Here is a 26,269-nt window from a genome sequence, read left to right on the forward strand (position 1 = left end):
CTCTGTCTCTGGCAATCTGCAGAGGAGCCACGAGAGACAGGAGCCATCCTGCCCAGTGCGGCCTGTCCTGCCTGTCTGGAGCCAGGACAACATTTCATTCCTGGCTGGACCAACAGGCCAGTGACTATTTTTACATACATGGAAATGCAGAATGTGGAGATATTTTCATGGCTATGGCAGCACACATCTGTTCCAGACAGCAGAAAAGCAGTGGGTGTCGCACATGGCACTGATGTGTGCCCTGTGCCTTTAAAAACTGACCACACATCCCATGGAAAGGATCCCGTAAATGTCAGTCAAGGCATCATTAGTGTCTGCAAAGGTACTTCCTGGCAATAATTGATTTCTTAATCCAGACCCCAATCTGCTCCACTGATATTCTTTAATGACTTTCTGAAGTCAGTGATAACAAATTGGATAAGAAAAGATGTTTTTGTCAATCTGGGGGACTCACAGGAGACACAAAGGCGGAGTTAACGCGGTGCTGTTGCCAGGAGTGACTGAGCAAACAGTGTTTGCAATTACAATTCACCTCCCTAACTTCGTTTCCAGCAAAGCAGCAGCACTTTAAGTTTAATTATGGCAGCCCCAGAGTAAAGCAGAGGGGGGGGGGGAATTGCTTTCCATCACTTATTTGTTCTTTTGTCTTTCACACTTCTCAGCAAACTCCACCATACAATTAAACTCTAAAGGCTGTTTGCTGACAACCTGTGGTCACAAGGTAAGGCAAGATGATGCTCATGCTCAAGGCAGGTCCCCTCCTTCCTGCAGTGCCAGGTTCTGCCAAAGTGCTTCCTGTGCACCAAGTGCTGCACATCACACTCAGGTCATTGGCAAGGGGGGGTGATGTGAGTGGAGCTGGCAAGTTTCAAAAGCTCGCCATTACAATTGCTTAACGAGGAACTGCATTAATAGCCTGCTTCTCCCACACCTCCCACTCAGAGCAAAGGGTAAATTCAGCCATTAGAGTGGCTGGAAAACACTGGTGTCTCATTTCAAAATTCCACTCAAATTCACCCCTAAGAGTAATAAGCTGCTGTGGCCTCTAATTTCAATAACAGCAATATAGAGCGTGGGGAGGGAAGGCTGAGCTCCCCAAGGAAAAGGAAACACCAGAACATTTTCAGACATCATGGGGAAAAAATTGAATTACAAAGATTTCGGAATCTTAATGTCATAAAAAGCAATCCCAAGATTGTTCTATATTGCTTTCCAGCTTATATCTGCACACTGTAATATACCAACATATAAACTGATTTTTCTTCTACTATTGAAAAATCAAATAAATGAAACAGAGACTCTTGAAGGACATTCAACAGTGAGAAAAGACTGCTAAATTTCAATTCTGTGAGTAAACTGAGACAAGAGACACAACACCATCATTTTAACAATCTTCAGGCTCTATCAGGCTGCCTCTTTGTGGCTTATCAATCAAGAAAATGAGAACATTCTGGGTCTCAAATGAAGGAGAAACAATTAAACACAAAATAGGACCCAGGATGTTTTAGAGGAACCTTGATCAGCTTTGGATGCAGACAAAGCCATGATCAGCAACTCCCCTTGCCCACTGATCGATCACTTACTGATTTATGAAGAAATAAGTAGGAGAAACCAAGGCTCCAAGCTGGAAAATGTCTGGCTGCTCTTTGTTAGTTGCAACCCTGTGGAGAAAAAGGGCTTTTCCTCCTCATCTCCCTTTAAATGTAACACCTGCTGAAGTTTCTGGCAGGTGTAGGGTGTTGGGGCCAGGTGCAACAAAATTGGGAGAACCTGGTGAGGACTGGTCCATGGTAGGGAGCAGGCAGAGAGCTAAAAGTCAGAGGTGACAAAACAAGGTGGCTTTTGCAGAGACCCACAGGATCAGTGCAAGTGTTTGTGCAGCTTGGAAAGATTCTGAAAGCTGCTGAGGCAAAAAGTGAGCCTGGAGGAAAGAAATGCCCCAGGAATTTGGGAATATCTGCTCTCCAGCTGCCTCTGCCTCTCCCCAGCATCTCTGAGCTCCTGCCCTTTGAACAAAGTTTCCTCGCTCCAGTTCCATGCTTTGGTGTGCTCTAAATATGATTTTGCAGATAGACAGTCACTGGTCACTCTTGATGAGCTCACTTTGAAGAGAAGTCTCCCACCAGGGTTTCAGGGAATCATGAACACTTCTCAAACCTCACTGGGTGTTTGCACCAGCAGCCCCAGCTGCTCCCTGTGAGCACGGGCAGCCTGGGGATGCCATCCCTGCAGCCCACCCATCCCTTGTCTCAGTCTGGGAGGGGCTGAGCCCTGGGGATGATGCCTGATGGATGTAACCCTTCTGTCCCTCCCAGCCCTGCATTTGACACTTTTCTCCACTCAGGCAGGGATAACTGGAGGGTTAAGGTGTGGCCCTGTATCATACAGGCTGATGTAGAGATTCCAGTGCAGGGGCTGTAAGCATCACCACTCTGGTCCTGAGGGTGGCCAAACTTTGCTCCTCTAGCTGCTTAAAATCCCTGTCCACCTGATTTTTCCACCATTTAGGAGCCCTCCCTCTGTTCCCAGCATCTGGGCTTCGAATTTATACATCGTGTTGCCTGTAGTTTTCTTTAGGCTTTGACATGTCAGTTATCTAATGTCAATTAAACTGCTGGGAATGTCAGCATTTTAATTTTCTGGGAAGCTGCTTGCTTCTCAACACATTCTAATCTTGAATTTCAGCTTTTTTTTTTTTTTTTTTTCCAGGCCTAGACCTTTCCTAAGTACACAGGGACAAAAGCTCCAAATTATTATCCTGTGGTTTGGAGATTCTGAGCAAAATGTGCCCTGGGGCTTAGCCTGAGAACATTGACTCATTTTCTTTAGTGACCCGAGACAGATAACCAGAGGCTGGGCTTCCAAAGGTGAAAGGCTGCTGTCACTAAGCCACTGCAGCAACTTAATTGAATGTTTTCTCCCAGCACCAGCAGCAAAGGCTGCTTTTACTATTTGTTCAGTGTTGGGATTAGGATGGAGTATTTGCCTGACCTGTCTCAGAAGAAAAAATGTAAAAGGAAAAAAAAATGTTTGCAATTACTTATTGAGTGCCATCCTGACGCATCCAAGGGTCATTTGCACAGTCTGCCAGTCACTCTGGGTCAAAATTAATTTCTCCTTTGGTGTATCACACCCAGGACAGCTTTGTTGCATGTTATGACCTGTCCCACATCCACAGATCATCGAACATTTGAATTAAACAGCATAAACTCCATAGTGCCTTTTATTTCTTTTCTTTTCCCCCCCACAGAGCTCTTACATATTTTGGGGCTTGTTTCCTAATTTTTTTCCTCACATATAAATGTTTAATTCATAATATTTAGTTTCCCTTAGGTTTGGAATGGAATTCTGCATTTATCTGGGATGGAGGGAGCCTGGAGGAGTCACCGGGACGTTCATTAGTTCCCAGTGGGGAAATGCAGATCAGTTCACAGCCTGAACCTGAGAACATTTGCTTTTCTTCCCCACCCCTTTGCATGCACACCCTCCTAATGGAGATGGAGGAGAGACAATCAGAGAGGGAACAGGCAGCTCTTCACCATTTGTGAGACTAATGAGCCCCTTCATTTAGTCTCATTATAAATATGCCACCTCTGGCACCAGGCTTTGGTTCTGTTCCTAGCTACATCAACATCAATTTCGAGGCACGCTGATGCATCACTAACAGACACGACAGCCAAACCTCTCCTTTTCTGCATTTTTTTGTCTGAGACCTTCCCTTCCTCACTGCTCCCCCTGCAAGAGGCAGAGGAGCCCAGATTGAAAAGTAATGAGACTATTAATTAGAGCTTCTCTAAAGGAAACCCATCCTGGCTGGGTGTTGTCTCTGTCTCAGTCTTTGTTCCAGCCACGTTCTGTGAGATTCATGCTTGTTTACACAGATTAATACAATAAATTAATATCTCCAGCTAGGGAAAAAAAACCCGTCAGCCTGAGTAAAAAGCCTGATTATTCCTGAGGTGGACAGTTGAGGTTCATTTTGTGGAAACACAACCATTTTGTCTTCTTTGCACCTCTTCTCTTCTTTAGAAACCATTTTATGGCAGTTGCTGAGTGCAGCAAGGGAGAGACACAGAAATGTTTCATCAGTTTTGGCTGTTCACACGCTGTCCAGGCCATGGGGGTGGGAATCTGTTCCCTCAGCAATTCAGAGCTCTGGCTGAAATGAGTTTGTGGTCTCCTGTCCAAGAAAATGCAACCTTCTGTGGAGATTTTATAGCTGAACCACACTCATTGAGGACTGAGCAGATAATGGCTCATTTTAGCTGAAATAATTCCTTTGTTGAGAAATGTAAATGTAACCACAGCACAGATGACCAGTGCAACACCAGGTTATGATCTACTGTCATGGATCAGTCAAGGTACAAGTTGTCCAGGACATCCAGTTGTTGATTTGGTCATTACTGTGTATATTGTGCCTTTTTAATCTAAAAAAAAACCCTAAATCAAAGCTGATTTTACTCTTCCTGTCTGCCAAATATCTTATTGAGGCCCCTTTCTGTAATATTAATGACGCAATGCTTTTAACAAGCTGATTTTTTAAGAAATAAGATTTTTAACCTCTGAAGTAACATTATATTATTTTAGTTTCCCTGTTAGCAACCTCTAAAGTGAACAGGATCTAGCTGAAGGTTAGAAAGACAATTCCTTTAAAGTTTTAAAAAATCTAAACCTGGAAAGCAACACCATGAAATTTCTCCAAAATGTTAAAAGATCAATTATTTTTCTGAATAATCAATAATTTTCCAAGCAACTTTATATGTATACCTTTTTTTTACTTAAAGTATGCAGCATACACCAAAAGTTCATTTTTAAATAAAACCAAACATCTTCAAACAGAACTAAATAAAACTGCTGAAATTAATGTCATTAAAATTGTATTTTTATTAAAAGCAGAAGCTAAATATTCCCAAAATAGAAATTTCAAATTTAAAGAGAAAAGAAAAAAGGGTCAATAAAATGACTAAATTCAGTAGGTCAAGATGAACCCCTGTATTCAAAAATTTGGTACATTCACTCAGCAAGAACTTTCAGTTATTTTAATGGAGTCCCGCTATTAGGCTTGTGAAAGTCTCTCTTGCTTGTAAAAAATGACGAATGGTGAGTGCCAGATCTGCCCTGGCAGAAGGTTTCTTCCTTTCATCTTCTACATACAGCTGCTCTGGCTGGATCTGAAAGCCTGGCCTGGATGCAGCAGCCCCAGCCAAACACTGCCTCCATATCCAAAATCTCTTCCCTGAAGGAAACCCACAGACAATAATGACAAATACATCTAGTTGGCAACCTTCTGGTTTAGGTACAGTCTGGATTTAAACCAGGATATGGACTTGAAAAAGAAATATTCTTTGTGATAATGTAGAAAAGAGCTGTGCTTTCCTCTTCTCCTGGGCTTCCACACTCTGCTGAGCACAATTTGCTGCTGTCTCAATTTGCTGCTGTGGTTTCTTCCTCAAAAGTTGCAGCTTTCCACACTTTACTACTGATCTGGAAGAAGAAAAGATCTATTTTATTTCCTTGAGCCACCTAGGTGTGGTGAGAAAATATCAATACACCTAACAAATATAAGCACAAGTCCAGGCCAAAGTCAATAAAAGTAAAGTAAAGCATAATATATATATTTACTTTTTTAAAAAAATATATATAAAGTATAAATAAGTAAACTTACTTGTATATAAAGTAATTGTATATATAAAGTATATGCAAATATAAATACAAATACAGACAAATCCTAGGGTGAGGAGGTGGCAGGTGAATGCAGCCAGACCAGAAGTTTTGTGAAGTTCACAGCACTGTTGGTCAGCTCAGCTGTTGGATTCATGCTGGTCAAAGCTTTCAAGAGAAACCTCATGGTGGTGCTTTCTAGCACAACTCAAATAACCAGAGTTGTGATCTCACCTTGGTAATTCATGGTTCTGTTACCTCCTGGCTGAACTGCCTTAATGTAACACGTGTTTTAGAAGTATTTTATTTTCTATATTTTACTGCATCCCACTCTGAGCTAGCACACACCAAAGCATACAGCTTGTTTTCCTAGAAACGGATTTAAGAGCACACTGTAGAACCTACCACTTTCATTTGCTTTGGATTGAAAATTCATTTATTTTGCTTGATATCAGTACCAAACTCTCAAGTTACTTTCCCATAAAATTCTAACAAGAATAATATCAAAGGAAGATATTATTGCTCTTTTGTTATTCCTGGTAGCCCAAATCTGTGTCCTGCTTGCTGGAACGACAAGTAATCTTTTCAATTCACAACATTCTGCCTCCTTGCCCTTCAGCAAAGCAGAGAAAAATCCCACTGTAGAAGTTACAGGTTAAAAATTTTTAGTATTTCCCAAAAGAAAATTGTTATCATTCCAGCAACTCTGTTCACAGGTTTTGTGGGCAGCTTTCTAGGCAGCACAAATGTGTGAATCTCCTGCCGTGGGACCTCCACTGCTTCCACCCAAATCTGAGTCTTCCACCTGCCTTCCCATCTTAATAACTGATGGAAAATGTCACATCCTCTCCCCAGGAAATGCTGAGATAATTGTTAACCACAAAAGTCTTTACACTTTGACCTTATCCCCTTCTTTCTGTTTTTAGTTTTCTTGTACCTATTAGTAAAAAAGAAGCCTTAGCAACAAGATATTTCACTGTCCTTAACAAGTATCACAAGTGCCACAGAGAATAGGAAACAAAGATTTGTCATAATGAAACAAAACTGAAAAATTCTTACCTCTCACTATTCTTTTTTGTTGTTTTGTGACCTTTATCACCAAATGTAGATCTTCAAATCAGTTTGTCAGACATGCTCCAGAGATTGGAATGGAGCCACGTAGAAAATCTTTGTATCAGACAGAATAATACAAAGAAATCTGAAAGCAGTCCAGCTCAGAGCTCTACAGATAAAAAGAATAGTGAAAGAGAAGGATATTAGGTGGTCTGGATGAAAATAAAAGGTTTTTTTTTTTATTTTTCTAAAATCCTGCAATTCGATTTATTTCAGCAGAAAAAAATCTAGTCTTGTTTCTGTCCTTGGCTACTAAGCCATAGATGTTTAGTTGTAGAACACTTTATGACATCTATTTCACTTGACAGAAGCCATAAAGCTTTCCTAATTTTCTTAACAAACTTAAAAACTACAATAAAATCTCCAAAACTAGAATTATTGCCAAGAAACCAATAAGCCACTTTCCTGACATAGCGGGAAAAAATTCAATAAAAGCCCCAGCTAAATCAAAGCAGGCTTCTGTGTCCACAGCACAGAAAGAAGCCAAAAAGGAGCAAAATCTAAATGCTACCAGTCTGAAGGAAGAACTCTTCTGCAGCCCTAAATTTGAGAGGTCCATGGTGTGAAATGAGTAAAAAAATAACAGAAATATTGGGGTTTTGGGAGTACTGGGAAGCTCTATCCTTTTATCATCTCTCTGAAACCTTTCCCAGGGGATCAGAGAGGAATAGGGAGAGAAATGCTCTGAGGATGTGAGGGAGGGAGAAGCAATAAGAGAGGAAATGATGGAACCCTTGGAAGATGGGACATTACCAAACAAACAGCATGCCCAACAATTTCAAATCCTTTCAACAAAATTTCTTCTCCCACTCTCAAGAACTCCAGCTCAAAATGGCTCATATTCTTCTAAACAGAAACTTCCTTCTTCTGATTATTAGCAACCTTCTAATTTTTTTTTTTTATTTATTCATTACTCCATGATAAATAGTTATTTTTTAAATCTCTCTTCCTCCTTAATGATAATTATGCCTCAGCCCTAGATGCATTTACCAACATCTGTTCACTCAGCTCTCCTCTGGCTATTTTCATAACCAAGTTCTCTTTTCATAAGAGAGGTAATCCATTCATTCCATCATCCCAGGAAGTTTTGTAGTTTTGTTCTGTATCTGTTTTCCTTTCATTTTTTGTTCTTCAGGAACCATGACCAGAACTATTTGTATTCTGATTTTCTGTATTTTCCTGTATATTCTACAATTTCACTTATATATCCTGAAACACATGATTTGTCCTTGGAATTTTGCAGCTCCATTCTGCAGCTCCAAATGATCAGATCAGACCACACACTTTTGGTGTCTTTCCTTCCCTGTCACCTCCAGCTGACAAATTCTAATTAAACCTTGATTTAGGTCCACACACACTTTTTACAATGCTTTCTAATCTTAGTATGACCTGGTTTTGCTACTGTTACAACTTTAAATAATACATTTATGCTGTCCAGAATCAAAGATCTTTCTGTTCTAAGAGCTGACCTGTCAGAAAGGTCAAACCCACCTAATATGTTGTATCTTTCTCAACAAACTCCTTAAATAGTTTTTAATCTGAGATAATAATTTACTAGAGCAAGCAAATGCCAATAATTTATGTATGTGTATACACAGGGACCTATCTCCAAATTATCCTCATTAGGCACTGAATGAAGGGATGTAGATTTTTTTAATGAAAAGGGCTCTGAGTGAAATAATTAACTGACTTAAAACTAAGTTGCTGACAATGATTTCAATTATCAGCCTCATTAAGAGGGTGAGGTTATGACTCCAGGTTGGAGTAGTCAGCAAAGAGTGTTGCTAGACTGAAACAATATTTGCACTCAGTTCAGGTGTCTATATCTGTAAAATAAAGGTCAGGAGGGCAAAAAGTCCAGCAAAAATGTGTCCCACAGCTCAATAATAAAATTCAAGAATGCATCTTGCTTGTGAAGATGTCCTGATTTGCTATTCAGATGATTTTTTCCCCCCATTTTTAGAACTGTCTGAAGTCCGATTACTGTGTTCTAACTTTTATCTGAAATTGCTTTGGACTTCTGAATTTCCCCCAGATTTACTTGTAATTGCCTGGGTCTCTGCTATTCAACAGCTTGGAAATTCCATTTTCCAGAACGAAATGGCAAAGCGTCTTGATGCGGAAGAAAAGGCAGGCTCTGGGTGCCACGAAGGAAGGCTCAGTTTCTATAAATACTGGCCTATTTCCCATTCAGCTGAACATGCCTGCAGCGTGGGATGCATCTCTCCACAGCAGATCACTCAGACAGTGTCACAGGGGTTTCACATTTCCTATTGGAAATTGCCAATCAACAGATTTTTACACCAAGCTCGTTTTTAGTCAGCGGCACATCATTCTGGAGTGACAAATTACAGGCAGGTTTTTAGGACTGTGTCATGAATTCTGGCAAAAAGCTTCAACAGCTCTGGGTGGCCTGAGCCTAAGTTTCAATGGATACCAAATATTTTTATATTTAACCCCTTTATAATAAGATGTATATTTCTGGATAGATCTCCATGGCACAGCACTAATAAACATGGAACTAGAAGTGATCCAGCCCCACACATAAAAAAAACTCCCAGATGCACTTAAGAGGTTTGAACTTTTCAAGGGTATGATCAAAGCTGAGTGGAGTGAATGGAAAGGCTCATATTGACATCAATGGCCTCTGGAACAGGCTTGATGTGTTGACAGCTAGAGAGATGCTCTGAAACCATCTGAAAATAAATTCAGAGTCTGATAGGCCACTGTGGCAAAGAGATACCATTGCTTCATTCTCTGCCATGTCAGGAAATTATCTCTGAGCTGTCAGAGTGGGTTTCTCATTTTAGTGTTTGTGTTTCTAGCCCATCTCTCACCAAATGGCTTTCCTTTTGTGTGTATGACAATTGATTAGTAACAAAAAGCAACAGGGTCATAAAAGTAGCACACTTTGCATCTATAATATGAAATATTCTTGCACACAGCCAAGTATTTCAAATAACATTCACCACACTCCAGAAAAAGCTGAGACAAATCGGTCTCTGCTAACACAGGCCCCATGTACTTCAGCATTCCCTTACATAACATTAGTGAGAAAATTTTAACTTTCCCCTAAGCTCTAATCCACCTTAAAAGCAGCAGTCTCATACCAATCGATTTGGTGAGATGAATGTTATTTACACTTCAGTTTGCACCTTTTTCTAAGATTTCATAAAAGAATAAATCCACACTTCCAGGGACGGCTGTACAGGAGGAAGTCTGGGGCTGTTAAGAAGAAGTGTTAGACACGTATGGGAATGTATTAGTAAGGGTCACACCTCCATCTTAAGATTTTTAAGTGACAGCAAGAGCATAAAAGACAGCAGGATGGCAAAGGGAGATTGATTGCATGTGGGGTTTTTTTTCTTTATAGCCAGGTTTTTAAAATTGTTAAGCATCGCTCTCCAACAACCCAGACAGGCCAGGCTGTCTAGGTGCACCTCCATAAATAAGACAAATGAAGCTTTTGATGAAATAAATCCTTTCAATTAAATATATCATTTCCATGCTGTCTATGCTGAGGCCAGCAAACACCTCATAACAAATGTGTTGACAAAACAGAGGTCAGTTAAAGCAAAACTGTGTTTTTTGTGGTAAAAATTCCTTGGAGCAGCCAGGTGAAATTGAGAGGACTCTTCCCAAAGGTTAGAATTAGGGTTGGAAAAAATTCTGAGAAATTGACACTAAAGTAGAACAGTGATTATATCACTTTTCAATTCTAACACTTCCCCTTTTTTTTGCCTGTCTTTTCTCTCACCCCAGTGTATTTTCCCCAGCCATCAGAAGAGCAACACTGGAAATGTCATTACAGTGATCTCTCCAAAGTGATTTGCTCATGGATCCTGCTAGCACAACCAGAATCTGTTCTCTGGGCTTCAGTTCCATCTGCTGCTGCACTTAAATCACATCATGGCCTTTTACATGGCCTGGTCACCCAGAGAGCTGCTCTGCAGGAGAAATCTGTTCAAGCTCTGCCCCATGGTCAGGGCTCTTGGGCTTGTTGGAGATGCCACTGTCACCTCTGCTGGGCACTTTCAGGAGGTTCTTCAGGAGAGCTACCAGTTAATATTGGTTTTGCATTTGTGACAGCAAAACTGGGTAAAGTGTCAGCACTTAACAAAGCACCTGACTTCACTGGCAGCCAAATTATTATTTTTTCTTATGGGTTTTTGGGGATGGCACATAGCTGTGGTCTCCTGAGCAAAACAATCTGAAAATGCTGTAAAGACCACTCCTCACCACATAGCAGGTCAGTCTGTGCTTGAAATCAGCAGTCTTAAAAATCAGCCTCACTCAAACTCTACACTGCAAGAGCAAAAATACAGTGGTGGCCTGGTCTTTGTTTGGTACCACTGGGTTGTGTTTAGGGAAAGCTGAGGCTCCAGGCTGGGATGAAGGACAATATTTGTCCTTGTTTTGTCTGAGTTACCAAAGCATTTTTGAAATCTTTAAAGCCTTGAAATTATCTTCCCACGTCAAACAGCCCCCTTCCAACCATTCTAGAATTTTCCCACCAATTCTTCCTTATTCTCATTAAGGCAAAATCAGCTTGGATTTTAAGGGCTTACACCAAAGGTCAGAAGAAAGCCCAGTTCTGGATGATGGCTGATCTAACAATCTTTCCTGCATGCTCTCTTTCCTGCACCATGACCCTGTGAAGGTCACACCGACAGTGTTCTAGGAAATTTTACATATGAAGACTTTCATTGGTTTTGCTTTGGGGTATGAGTTTGGAAAGAATGGATTCAACAGCACAGAAATATTTTATAGGTTCATTTTTTTGTTATTAATTCTTTGTTTTATAAAAGTTCTGGAAGAATGAAAAGAGAAGATGTTTTTCTGATGTTTCTTCTGATGTTTTTAATTTCAAGGGGGCGCTTTTAAAATGGACATAACTGAAATGAAACTGTTTATTTGTGTACAGCACCAAAGATGCTATTTTTACAGAGCGAATTAGGGGTATTTTTTGATGGCTAAGAGGATGGCAAGTGTTGATGTGTGCTGATAGCAATCATTCTGCAGTGGATGCAGGAGCAGGGGTGAAGCAAGGTCTCCCTGAGGGTTTTCTCTTGTGTGACACAAATTTCCCCCACCTTCCTTGCTACAAGTACTTCTGGCTTGGTTTTTCACCAGACTGTCCAGTAGCTCCTTTCTGCCTGTTCACACAGCATCACAAATCAAGCAAGAGCTGTCCTATGGAAGCCAGAGCTAACAAGAGGGGACTATTTATAGCATCAAAGTGAGTTTAACAAATGGATCATGGCTAAGGCAGCATGACAGCCCTGCTGCCTAATTAATAGAGACACCAAAGGTGATTTTGCAACAGAGCCAGAATCCCCACTATGCTGGGCCTTCAGAGTCTGCAGTTCTCTTGTGTTAAGCAAGCAGAAAAAAGCAGCCTAAATATACCCCAAACCTGGCCCATAAATGCTCTAACTCACTGTGCTCTGAGACAGATAATAAAAGGTTTTCTTGTTTTGTTTTGGCTTCACTCTGTTTATCCTAGCATACAATCAGAACTCATTGCTTTCACTCTTTCTCTCCTTTTATTAATAAAAAATTACTAATACCTCTTGAGATGGACCATGGTAGGCTGGACTGAAGGCCTCCAGGTAAAAAAGGGCTGAAACTCCTTCTCTGTAGGGAAACAGGTGACAACATTGGCACAAAAGTGAGACAGAAACGAGTCAGAACTTGAGCTTTTTCTCCTATCATGCCATTATGGCTAAACCCTGCCCACTCTTGTGCTCCAAGGATTTTATGGGTGCGCAGATTTTTGAATACTTGGCCTGGAGAACTGAAAATATACCAGGCTTTTTATTAATGTCTCCCAAACTCCCCACAGATCTTTTAAAAGGATATTGAATGCAATTGCCTGAAAGATAATTTTATAGCAAACAATTTTACCAACACAGAATTTTTTCCACAAATGAACTTGCTGTGCCTGCAAGACAGTCTCTCTATGCTTTCCTATCCTTTGAATTCCTATTAAATTTGGCTGAAGCCACATGAGTTTAAAAAGATATTTTTCTCAGTAGGCCATCCTGTTTCAGGAAGTCCTCAGCTCACCATGGCTAAGCTTGTCTTTGGAAATTATTATCTCAGAAGCTTCTCTCCAGGGAAATTACTGCAATCCAATCACCACAAATGTAAATTAAATCAGCATCCCATACAGCCACAGTGGGTTGTGTTCCTCCCCACTCCTTTCTCCCTTTGAGAAATCTAATTCTGAAACCACTGGAATAAATTCTGCTGCCCCCTCCCACAAGGAAAGAGCTGCAAAGATCTGAGAGCAGATACAGTCTGCAGGAAATCACAGTACAACTTGCTTGTGATGCTTATTTTGGGTCATGACTTCAGCAGCTTCCCTGCTGCTCAGCCCCTCTCCTCCTCTGCATTTGTCCCATATTCTCTGTGGCAGAGATAAAACTTCCAATCTCCCCTCTCATGTTGGACCCTGTTTCCAACATCCCACTCTGGAAGTTGTGCAGGCCTGGGAAAGTTCCTCCTGTGAGCTGAGATGTAGAACCAGGCAGCAAAATATTCTGAGAAGTTTAGGATGTGCCTCACCTCACAACCCTCTAAATCTTTTGCAGCTTGGAGAAGTGTAATACTATTTAGGAAAAGCATCAAGTTTCATTTAATAGCAACTAACAAACCAAAATAAGGAAAGGGGTAGGTGAGAAGAAGCTGAAGGAGTGATGAAGAAAGTTTAAAGCCTTAAAGAACAAAGTGAGTTACCCAAAATTGTCACTTTGGACTCCACCCTTGCCCAAGCACAAATTCAGTTCCATGTGCCGGATAGATGCTCACAAGTCTGACAATTCAGAGGCAGAGGAAATAAAGCAGTGAAATACCTTCAGCTGTGTGTCCCCAGTCACCAATTGTTCTGCATCATGGGGCTGAAGGAAGCCAGTGCTAGAACAAATCACACTGAGAAACCTTAAAGGTTGTTTAACAATTATTGGTTAGCGTGTAGAACAGTGATGTTCTCTCTTCAAAATAAAATGTCCACATAACCTGCAGTGATGAAAACTGGGCTTATTAACAAATGTCATATTTAACATTTAAAATCTATTCCATATCAATTTTCATGGAAAAAATATTGTTCTGCTTGGGATGAAAAATGTTATCCCTCAAAAAATGAGCAATATTCAAAGAGCTACAAATCTTGAGAGAATCTTCCCATCACTTACACCTCTTTATTTTGGTTTGAGTATGAAGTGTTTAAAACTCCAGTCACCAAAAAGCACAATCTTACTCTTATACTTTATAAATCTTTGCTTTATTCATGGGGAGTCAAAGTGTATCATAATTATTCTTAAAAATATTAGTAATTGCTAATCTTCAACATCTAAGCAACAGTGATATAAAGAACAGATAAAAATTAATTTCTTTACCCTGTAAATCTAAAAAGAGATATTAAAATTTTGGATTGTTTTTTGTCAAATGCATATATACACACACACACACACCTTCATTTACTTCTACTCAGCAAAACAACAACTTTCCTTCTAAATGTATATTAGGAAGTAATGGTAAATATTGTACAAAATCTATCTTTTGAGTTATAAGAAAACTTTTAGCTGAAATTACCATGAGTATTTGAATGTGCAGGCATCTTCCAGGAATCTATATTGACAGTCAATGTTGGTGTCACAGCACAGCACAGTTAGTGGATATAGAGGTTTTTATGTCTTGGAATGAAGATGCAATACAGCTGGACAATAAAAAAAAACCCACCCTCTTTTTATGTAAGAAGGACAGGCTTTGATGCATTTCCAGATTTTCATTCTGCCTTTCTGAAGCTTTAAGTTTTCTAAGTATCAACAATCCATAGAATGTTTCTTCTGAGCAACTTTACTGAGTTTCAGAAGGGAAATTATTTGTACACAGGATTTATACATAGCTTTGTTAAACTCCCATTAAATCAGAAAACTCTGGGAACTCTGAAGGTAAAAAAGGCAAGAGAATCAGTTCAGCTGTTATACAATTTCTGGCACGTAGTGGGGGTCAGAGAAAAAAAAAAAAATCAGGGACAATTCTGTCAGTTGTAAACATGGGCAGAAATGGTAAAATATAGTTAAAAAGTGCATTTAAGTATGCAGCTGTATTCCAATGGATGGCATCATCCAGGGAGTGATAGAGGCCCAGACTGGTAATGTAATGTAAGCAATTAGTTCTGGCAGCTACAAAAGAACTGGCGAAGCAGAAAAATCAGTCTCAAGAACTAATCTGTATCTGCACAATAGCAATGTCTTGATAACACATCTGAAACATGGCAGTTCAAACAGGCAGGGCAGAGGAGCTCTATGGATGCCTCAGAGAGCTGTCACCCACTAATGGCTCCTAGAGCCAGGTGGAAGCAGGGAATTATCATCTGGAAAAGCTGGAAGGGAATACAGGCAAACCATCTCCCACTAAAAAAAAAAAAATACAAAAAAAATTAAAAATGTGCTTCAGTGAAAAAACCCCCATCATTTAAATTTCAATTTTACAGAGCAGTTTTCCCAAAGAGCAGTTTGCTATTCATCAGCAAATTTAAAGCACTGTGTGCACTCACAGCATACAGCGGCTGTAACCCCACAAACCACTTATATTTAAATTTGTACCAGTCCAACATAATTGCAATTTGTCTAAATGATGATGTTTTTCTGTGTTTTTACAGTACCTACAGTTCTCACTGTGAACTCCTTTGTGGAATTTGTCAAGGTTGAACTCCTGCTGCTTGCTGGGACATTAATGGGATCCCTCCCATTTTTCAGCTTTTTCTCCCAGAAATAAACACAATATCCTGGACACACCTCTTGTACTAACAGGCCAAAAACTGGCCAGAGATGATGCAGATTTTAGGTAGAGCAAGGCAGAAGGAAGAAGAGCATCAAAAATTCAATGTAGATAAATCTTTCTGCTTTAACAAAGCAATCTAAAAAAAAGCAGGTACTTTTACAAGTGTTCAGCAGGGGAGAATTGTACAGGTCCTGATCGACGCACTGTGAAAGTTATTTTTAAAATCACACATGTAAGTATCCCAATATCACTTGCATGGAATTTTTACAATATAGGAATTTCTTAAAGCCTACTGGTTTGAAATTGCGAAAGAATTTGTAATTGTGCAAAGTAAAAAGTATGCCTGGGGATGGAAAAAGACTTTAGAAACATATCTGAAACTTATCTTTCATTTACAATAGTTAAACTGGAACGACAAAAAAAGAAAAAATTTCAGATTATTTGATCCTGTGGATCATTCTCGTTTCAAAAGTAGCTCAGTTCAGCCTCAGGCTGTGGATTGCTGAGTGGCATTTATGTAAAAGCTAAAAACTCTCTTCTCTCTTCCCTCTGCTACCAATCAGAAAGAGGAGAATGCCTTGCATAAGATGTCAGACCAAAGCACAAAACCCCTATTCAGATTTATTTTGAGAATTATCACAGCTTCTCTTCATTTACTTCCTACCTTTTTTGGTTTGAATATCTTAGCAAAGTGCTCGGTGAACAACTACAGAGGCTGGAATAATTTATAAATTCAGCTATGATGAGACATCACAGCATCATTTCCCACAGGAACTCTGGTGATGGAAGAAAAATGTTGGTTCCCTGTGACAATGACATCCCACAGCACGTGGCAGAAGAGCTCAGAGTCGCCCCACTGCCCACACAAAGAAGCTCTGGAGGGTGCCCAGAGTCCTCCCACTGTGCATGGGGCAGGCACAACCTTATGGGGGAGAATAGAGTTAATAAACAGCTTTGACCTAAGCCACCCCCTTGGGTGGGTGGCGCTGTGTCACCTCTGGGACCCGTGTGTCCGTCTGTCCCAAAGGCAGTTTATGAGCTTGACCATGCCCCCACCGTGGGCTGTCTGCTCTGCCTCTCCCCTGTGCCTTCCACATCTCCCTCCTTTGGCACACACACAGATTTCCTGCAGAACAGCAGCAATCACCTTAAATTCTGGATGCTTTCTTTCCTCACCTAGATTAGCAGCCTTCTTGCAAAAAGCACTTTTGTAAATGTCATGATGCGCTGGAATCAATTGTAGTACATACCCTTTAAATAAAACAACAAAGTAATTCCTGAGAGCCGTGGTATTTCAAGACATCCAGGGTAAACAGAAAATTCTGTTGGTGCTTGGGTTTATTCTCAGGTGATCCAACAAGAGAGGAATACAAGAAAAATCTGTGGTTGTAGCAGAGGCATTGCTGGGAGGGGATTTTGCCATGTGTGTATTCTACTCTCCACGGAAAGAGGAGATAAAGCCAAGTGTGGTTTCCTAAAAATGTGTGACCAGTGAATTACTTCCTGCTTAATAAAACATAACTAAATGCATCTAAGTTTCTCCAGATGGATATTATTTATGAATCAGGGAAAAGATAAAATTAATAGGAACATCAAAGATGTGCTGAAAAGTTTCCTGATTAAACATTATCTGACCTCCAAATGGTCTTCCTCTGCATTTCCTGAAGCAATTTGGCTATTAGTCAACCCATTCCTTCCACAGAAATGCAGATGACAGGTTTATAAATATCTGAATCGGAGCTGGAATCTAAACTTCATTTTGATTTAAATGCTGTTCAGCAAGGTGACATTTTTTTCAGGGACGAGATGCCCTGGCAAAAGAGGGAGGACACGCTTTTTGCACTCGGGATTTTTCCAGCATAGCCAAATATTTATTATCCATGGTCAGAGGGATTGCTTGGTGTGAATGACCATGGCACACTGCTTTTGTTAGGGCAGGAGTTCTTGTGTGGATAAAAGTCTGCAGGCTGCTGTGGCGACTGAGCCATGAAGGCATTTATCACACTTAGGCTTGCTCACACACTGCAGCTCAGAGCTGAACTACAGCACAGAAATCCAGGCACTGCTCTGTCCCAAAGCCAAGGGAATTCAAAGGATGCAAAATGACTTCTCCATATTCTTTCTCCCACCCATACTTGATGTACAAATTAGACAAACCTCTCTTTTTCAGTTTTTCCCTGAAGAAAACCCCTAAAATACAAGGATGTCCTTGGGAGAGCTTCACTCTGCTGATGAACTTCCACACTCTGAATTTCTGCCACTCCAGTAATATCGCTCTCTCTCAAAACACAAACGTGCTGGGAGAAGCTCATAGCTGCAAATCCCAGGAAGCCTCTTCAGGCTCATCATTAAGAGCATCCTCTGAGCTGGCACTTCACAGAAATCAGAGGAGGGAGAGTGAGTAATAGCCTGTGTTAGACAGAATTTCATTAAAATAAATGATCCACTCTGTGTACGTTCTGAAGGAGCTTTAGGAACAAGTGTCAAAACACTTCAGTGACAATTGTGACTATTATTCCTTCTGCTGAACTGTAGATTTTACTGCTGTAAGCAGAATTCCAGGGACATAGCTGCTGCTCCAGAGCTCCACATTTCACATCAAGCAGACCTGGCAGGGCAAATCTGGGCAATTCTGCTGCAGGAGAGCACAGGAGCTGCAGTGCACCAGGAAAAGAGCCCAAGCCCACACAGAGAAAAAACACACCAGAAGCAGTGAGACTTCAACACCACCAGTGCCATCAAGTGCCAAGTGCTACAAAAAAAATTACCAGCTCAGAGTCTCAGAGAATGACTGCAGAAGAATCACAGACATTGCATTCCCACTCTGAGCTGTAATCAAGGAGAAAGGGGGATCTTGCAGAAATCTCTGATCTGCATAGAACATTCTGTGTGTTTAGTTAAAGATTTGTCAGATAATTAATTCAGTGAATTTTAAAGGGCCATATTATTCTCTCTGAAAATTGAGATTAATTTACATCCCAAAGTATCTAGCTGTGTTTGCTGAGCTAACTTGATCACACAGCACTTTTCTGTGCATTTAATCTTTACATATCCATAGAGGCAACTTCAGCTTGGTGATATCCTGCAAAGCCTACCCACTGCTCTGGGAAGCCCAGCTGCTTCAGGATATGCAGGAGCTAATTAGAAATGCAAACTCATCTCCTCCTGTGCCACAGGTCAGTTTCTGCTGAATGCATCCAGAGCCTGGACATTTTTCAAACACCTCAAATGGCCATGCCTCACACTAGGAATTCCTGCCTCATCTGAGTGATCTTTCACTGCCGTGATGGGACTGAAATCCTGCCATAAATGTGCCCTGGGATGAGCTCTCCTCAATGACATTCCTCTTCTTTATGTCCACAAAGTGATCCTGAGATGTCTGTGCTGGGATAAATGCAATTTCTGAGGAGGATGGAGGTGGTTGGTGTTGTCAGGCTGCTGCAAATGTTCGAACTCTGAAGTGGGTCATGAGGCCACACAACTGCACAGGAACAGAGAGCCACAGCTTTTGCCTTGCATCCAATAATGCAACACAAAGACTGGGAAAAGTGGTTGCAGTTAATCTGTTCTGCAGTTGTACCTTTTCCTCCCCCTTCCTGCACGTGGCAGAGCTCTCCATGGTTGCTTGGGCTTTGCTTTGGTGGTTTTGTTGTTGTCTTTGCTTTATCTTTGCAAACAGGGCAGTTTTGTCATATGCTGTCATCCATTATTCATTATTGAGGGGGCAACTGGAATAGATTGAATCTCTGAAATTAGGATTCACTTTTCCAAATGTTTCCACTCTCCATGATGGCAGAATAAACTCTGCCAGACATTCCAGCCCAGAATATTTTTGAACAACCCAGTCTAGTGCTCACTGCAGAGGGTTTGGAGCTAGGTTACCTTTAAAGGTCCCTTCCAATCTAAACCATTCTAGGATTCAATGCAAATCCCTTCTCAGAGATTATCTTTTACTACCTATGAGGTTTCAATGACAATAGAAGGAAAAATAATAAAAAACTCTAGTACATCTATGACAACACACTGAGAGAAAACAGATCTAAATATCCAGGTTAATTTTTGCAGTAATTTTGTTTTCAATTATATATGTTATTAAAATTAATTTTGAACATGTATAAAATACTTCTATCCACAACAAAATTATTTTATGGGCTGTACTCACCAGTTCTTTACAGAAATCCTTATTTTCCAGAATTCAGACAGTCATTAAGGAAATTACATTCTCTTGCAAAGACATTGGTTGTCATCTTAGGAAGAACATCAGTTCTCTTACCTGTTCTTAGGAAGAAAAAATAAAAATGAAAATGTCTTGAACTCAGTTACTCTTGAAAGCCATACAAGTTTTAAAACTAAATTGCAGCAAAAAGGGGTTTTCGTATTCCTAGTTAGAATTTGCGGAGTCAAAATTCAGTGAAATTTTAAATCTGCATTTGAACCCGCACTTATTGCTGAGAGATGTTTTCTAAGATCTATATCATAACAAGCTTCAAAACCCTGTTTTTTTTCCATAGGTGCCTTGATCTACCACTCCATTATCAATGCTAGACAAGAAATTACCTAAAAATATTTATCTACTATGAGAAAACTCAAATGCAGTGTCTAAAACACTAGAAATACACTCTGCAGGCAGAAAAAAAAAAAGTCCTGCCCTATAATTACATGAGTATTTTATTTGTTGCTGACTTCTATGTTGAGATCACAGCAACACCAACAGCCAAGCTGGGTGCACTGCACTGCTACCACACCCATACATCATGACAAATAATGAGAGTGCAAATACTATTAATTCAGCTGCACAGCTCATTATGATGAAAAATTTATTTGTAGATACTTCCTTGATTAATGCCTAATGCCTGGTTAATCTAAGACACATCCAATAGGAAAGGAACTGAAGTCAATGAGAGGTACCTGACATGGGAGTAAGCACAATTTATCACTGCAGTGAACAGTCCATGGCATTGTTCACTGTGCACACAAACAGACACAAACACTTCCACAAGCTCCCTGGAATAATGAGGTATCTGGGAAAAACACAAAAGGGCAGAAAACTCATGAGGCATGGAGTGTAGGTATTTGCATAGCCAGTAGACAAAGGCAGCTGTGAGAAAGAAAGAGACAGAAGACATGCTGGCTGGAAAGAAAGCTGCTCTGCTCTCTTCTGCTGCACTCAATGGCATTTTAGGAGTTGCCAAAATTGTCAGTGCTTTCTGCTTCAGCACATCTACCCAATTTCCTCAAGTGTTTGGAGCTGCAGCTCTCCTGGATTTACTCCATATGAGTACTGAGGAGCATATTCCTTGTGTGGCTGTTGCTCACATCTTGCATTTCCACTACTTGGAAGAGTTATAAATGATCTATGAAAATACATAAATGTTATAAATTATCTATGATCTATAAAAAGCTCTGTATTAAGTACTCTGCGCTAAGCTATGTTATAGTAAGTCCATTTTTTCATAACTTTTAGCAAATGTTTAACTAGACTTGAACCTAAGATTGGAGCCTTTGAGGAGTGGCTTACCTGCAACAGATCACATCAGTGCCCCCTCCAGTGCAGGAGGAGCAGAAGGGGCAGCATGGAAAGAGGATGTGAGCCTGGCCCTCCTCTTGGAGCACCCACACTCCCCTCCTGGAGAAATCTCATCCATTGCCATGCAGGGGCTCAACCTTCCCTGCAAACTCAGCCTTAGATTCAGGTCTAACCCCTACATTATTCCATGTTCTGTGCATAGAACAGGCTCTCCCGTCAAACAAATAATGGGATGATTGCACTGAGATACATTTTCTTTTATAATAATTCTCTTAATTAAGAATAATAATTCAATAGAGTGTCCCTTCAGTGTGCACACATTTACCTTGAACACCTCATGAGCTCTGTGAGCAAATGCAATTTTCTGTTCAGAAATATTGACATCCTCAACATTTACAAGCCATGAAATTCCCCTTATTTTATACCCAAAAGGGCAACGTCTGCACCCTGAGAGTTCCAAGGTTCCTCCTTCCAAAGCCTCCTCTGGGAGTGTGTCTGGGAGAGGAGGAAAGGGCAGTGCCAGGGGAGTGCTCTGTGCCCTGCCAAACCCTGCAGATCACCTTCCACAGGTAAAACACTGATTTTTAAATGTCCCAGTCTCACACTGGTGACACACAGTTCCCACTGAAAACACCCAGCAGCTGCTCTGCAAGTACTCTGGAGAAAATCTGCCTGGAAATTCAGATTTATCAGCTGCTACTTTGCCCTAGATAGAATTCTGCTGGAATTTCATTTCTATCTCATGTCACATTTTTAAACATAACATTTAAGCTAATTAAAGGGGGAAAATTACACTATTTCAATTTTTTCTAGAGATGGTTGAAATATCTAATTTTAAAATAACCCTAAAATTTGTTATAATCCTTTCAGTGGGGAAAAAAATCCTTTCCTTTTTGCTATATTACCAGCCAAACATTTCTCTTATAGAAGTGATTAAAGAAAAGCAAACAGTGGAATAAATAGAAGGTTTTTTTGTTCTTGGGTACTTACAAACAGAAAGAGATGATGAGAATATTAACTAGAGGGAGCTTGAATAAAATTAACAAAAATGAACTAAAATAAGGAAGAACTTTTCAATTCCAAATCGAGAAAGAAAAGAACATGCACCTGCAGTAGCTCCAGTGGTCTGCAGCTTTACAAAGCACAACATAAATTACTGAGTGAAATCTATGAAGCTGTCACGAGACTGGTTTCTGAATTTGCTGCCACTAAAACTCAACTAGAGTCACTAGAGCAGGGAAGGAAAATTACAAAAGTCAATATGGTGTTGCCTTAAATTAAAGATTTCTTGCCAAAAATATAAACAGGGGGGGAAAAAAATCACCAGACTGGGAAACATAAGAAGGAGTTTTTTAATTATAAAGATTATTTAGGAACAATAAATAGAAAGACAGATAGGAAGCCAGTTAAAAGCAAGTATACCTTAAGGGAGGAAGGCGACAAAAATCTTGTGCTACTGGTAGATTTTCAAGATTTTTGTAATGCCTGATTAGTCAGTAGTTCACTAACCTCTTCAGCCCATGGAAAAGTAAAAATCTTAGTGGTCAAAAGCCCATGAGAAATTCTGTGCTACAGAATGGCACAGAACTTGTTGAAAATATGTAGGGCAGACATCTGAAATCAAGTCCATGGCAGGGCCCTGCAGGTGCCATGACCTACATCCATTAGAAATTTGGAACATTAAAAGGCAAAATTATTTGGTAAATCCAGGGCCTGACTGAATAGAATTTGGCCAGGGAACAGAAGCCACTCTTTAAATGTGAGCACTTCATGCTGTACTCCTGGAGTGTTCAGACCCAGGAGAGACCTCAGGGATAAGAGCAAGTACAGTTCTAGTCCATAAAGTCTCTAAATATTCAATAATCAGAGTATCTGACTCCTTAAAAATAAGAATTGCCTGACCCTGTGTCTCCACACAGGAGTAAAGTGTCAGTAACTCCTGTGTTTGGAGTCTGGCACACAATTTTTAAGGTTTCCTGGGCACTTTTTACAAATGACCACTGGTTCTCTGCCATTGTTCTGAGATGCTACAGAGGCTCTGTGGAAAAGAAAGTTCAGCAATGACTAAAGAATGAGTCTTTTGAAGTGGTTTGCAGACTACCTCTAGAACATCAGAGTGCTGAAAATAGTTCCTTATCTGCCCTGCAGTTCACAGGGCCGGATGAGATGAACTCTTTGTAATAAAAGGCAGGAGAACCCCTAAGGATATTGGTTTGCTGGGAAATAAGGATAGAGAAGAAAGAAGCTCTTAGAGTGAAAGATGGTGAGCTTGAAAGGGGAGAAATGAAAGAAAAATGAATGAAATATATTCAGAAACCGACATGAGTGCCAAGAAGGGGGAAAGAAGGAAGGAAAACTGAAAGCTACTGAGTGACCTTTACTTTTAGCATGGAAAATAAATGTTTCCTTTTATAGTTTCTTGTTAAAATAAGACCAGTAAGGGATCATGAATCTTTATACAATTTTATGGTTTCCTTTTCAGTGAACCATTTCAGTTTTACACACAATTTTATAATGTAACTGCACAAGAAACTGAACTTACCTTTACAATGCCACAATGGCAGCCTGTGAAGCTGCAACTACATACATCCCCACATTTATTTCTGGAAAAAAAAAAAGGATCTACAACATTTTTTAAATTCACAAAAAAAAAAAAATCTGCTTTGAAATTGAACTGAAATTATTTTTTCTCACAGATTAGTAATTAAATCAACAGAGAAAACAGGATACCCCCCACACCACACATGCACACAGCTGTAATCACTATTTTTTAGCAGACGCTGTGCCTTTGATCTTCCCTGGCCCTCTTCCATCTTCTAGACAGGACAATCCCAAAGGCATCATTGTCTACCAGATCCTTCTCCATCCCTCACTGGCCCTGCACTGTCTGCCTCTGCAGCAATGTCATATGGAAAACACAGCAGCATCCTGCTGGAAGCGAGGAAGTCAATACCCACAGACTCAGCATCTGACTTGTTCTCCCCCTGGGGACAGAGCCCTGGCTTCCCAGAAGCCCCTAAGCGCTGCTGGAAAAGAGGGTGAACACACCACGAGTGACCTGTCCTCACAGCTGTGTGCTGGTCCTGAGGAGGCTGATGGGACCCTGGATTCATGAAACCCTTCCTTGTGGAAAACCTTCACTGGCACTGCCTGAGTAAGCAGGACCAGTTCAGGGTAAAGCTCCTAGACAATAACTGCCAGAATATTTGGAGATTTTTCTGGTTTCCATGCAGTTTGCTGGTGCCAGGGCCCAAACTCCACCAGTGCAGCAGCTCTAAGCTGACAGTGACATTGACTCTCCAGCTCCCAGCTCTGTTACCATGGTCAGTTCCTGCCCTGCAAACCCTTCCCCTGCCTGCTGGAGATGGCAGGTTTCTGCCGCCTGCTTTGCAGTGAATGAGATGGCTCAGATGCCCCCAGCACTGATTTGGGGTTTAATCTCTGCTGCATTATGGCAATTTTCATGTCTCTGCTGGCCTCTGCACTGATCTGACATTCCTCTGTAGCCAGTGAGACACAGAGGGGGAGGAGTCATCTTCTGTCTTTGCTTATGATTTCAATTATCCTGGTCTGTAGCTCACATTCTTAGGGGGTTTTGTGAGTCTCCATGGTGTATGCTTTTTCTTGTTTTAAACTGGTTTTTCTCCACTCAGGTTATGAATATCCAAATCAAATTATGCCTGGCTTAAAGGTCAGGCCCATCAAGCAATAAAATCCTGGCAGTTCCTCAGTTCAGAATATCAAATAAATACCTAGATAAACAATGAATAGACAAACAATTAATAAATTAATTAATTTTAAAAAGCAAGGTTTTTTATAGCAATTGGATTCATCTCATGTTCTGCCCTTCAGTGGTTGCCACCAGACTAGAACAGGAAAGGAATAGAAATGCAAATAACACCTTCCATCCCCTCCCCATGGACAGAGAGAAAATCTCTGTCCACCTCCCTCTTTGCCCAGAGGGAAGAATCTCCCCTATAAAATACCATTGAAAACAATGGGTGCATTTTAAAGCTCTCTCCAGAACTTCTCTATGCCTTCCATTTTATCAAATATGTTCAACACACATCAGGCTGTATTCTTGAGTTTTCAATTCTGATTTTTCCAGGAACTCAGGACAGAGAAAAAACCCCTAATTAGAGAAATTTCAGTCCCCTGAAGTCAATGCCACACAATGGGAATCCACATGATACACCAGAGATTATTACATCTTTTGTTCTCCCTTTGTGCTACATGAAATAGAGCTTTATCAATGAAGTCATCCTAGCCATAACTTCTACTAAATACATGGTCCATAGCCACTAAAAGGAGAATTAAAACACTTTCATTGATGGATACAAGGCCCCTCACACAATGTATTTCTGGACACACTATTATAAGTGGCAGCAGCAATCTATTCTTCTGCTTTTTGATATACTGAGACTCAGGGCTGGCCTTAAAAATGGATGTATTGCCTTATAAATTACACAGCATATTGAAGTATGCTCGTGACATGCTGCCAAATTTATATTCTGTTGATGGCTGAGCCCTAAATTAGATCCCCTCCTCTGCCTGATGGCAAAGGCTCAGCAGAAAAGGAAGGATGGACACAGCAAAAGCTGACAGGAGACATTAGAGCAGAGGAAACACAAAGCCAGGTGAAAGGCAGGAGATTAGCAGCAAACCCAGCTGCCTCTGTTGTGCTTTTCTGTCAAGTTTCATGAGAGGAAGGACATTGTGGGAAGGGATCCATCCTGATTTGTGTTGCATTAGATGTGCTCTCTGTCAGCACAGGCCCTCCACAGAGCTGCTCACCCTTCCCACTTATGCAAAGCCTCAGCAGCTGCCACATCCATGTCCTGCTGGAAGAAGAGGAAGAACTCATCCATGGCAGAGATCTGAAAAAGCAAAGCAGCAAAGGAGAAAAGCCTCAGGCTGATTTTTTACCATCCCTGTTGCTCTGGGTGCTGAGGGACTCTGCTCTCTGACCCCTCTCTGGTGTAAATCAGCACCATCTCTGTGACACTGATAGAGCTGTATCACTGCAGGGTCACAAATAAGTCCTCTGGTGCTTCCATTTCAGGATATATTTCCCATTATGATTCCTAAATATATGGACAAGAAAATGGATACACATGCACACACACTGGCTTGCACCTTTCCTCTGCTTTTAGGCACTTTGAGGGCCTGTTCCTCCCC

The 26,269-nt window shown here is 40.7% G+C and overlaps 1 long non-coding RNA gene across 1 annotated transcript; it reads right to left on the bottom strand.

Moving 5' to 3' along the window:
- Positions 1-20,472: 20,472 nt before the first annotated feature.
- LOC141728309 (uncharacterized) lies at positions 20,473-25,969 on the bottom strand. The gene is made up of 3 exons (XR_012579225.1): positions 25,886-25,969; positions 23,634-23,694; positions 20,473-20,585 (listed from the first exon to the last, which is right to left on the bottom strand). It is a non-coding gene; the product is annotated as an uncharacterized LOC141728309 (long non-coding RNA).
- Between the last annotated feature and the right edge of the window lie 300 nt (positions 25,970-26,269).

The sequence above is a fragment of the Zonotrichia albicollis genome, chromosome 2, assembly GCF_047830755.1.
Source record: "Zonotrichia albicollis isolate bZonAlb1 chromosome 2, bZonAlb1.hap1, whole genome shotgun sequence".
Lineage (NCBI taxonomy): Eukaryota > Metazoa > Chordata > Aves > Passeriformes > Passerellidae > Zonotrichia > Zonotrichia albicollis.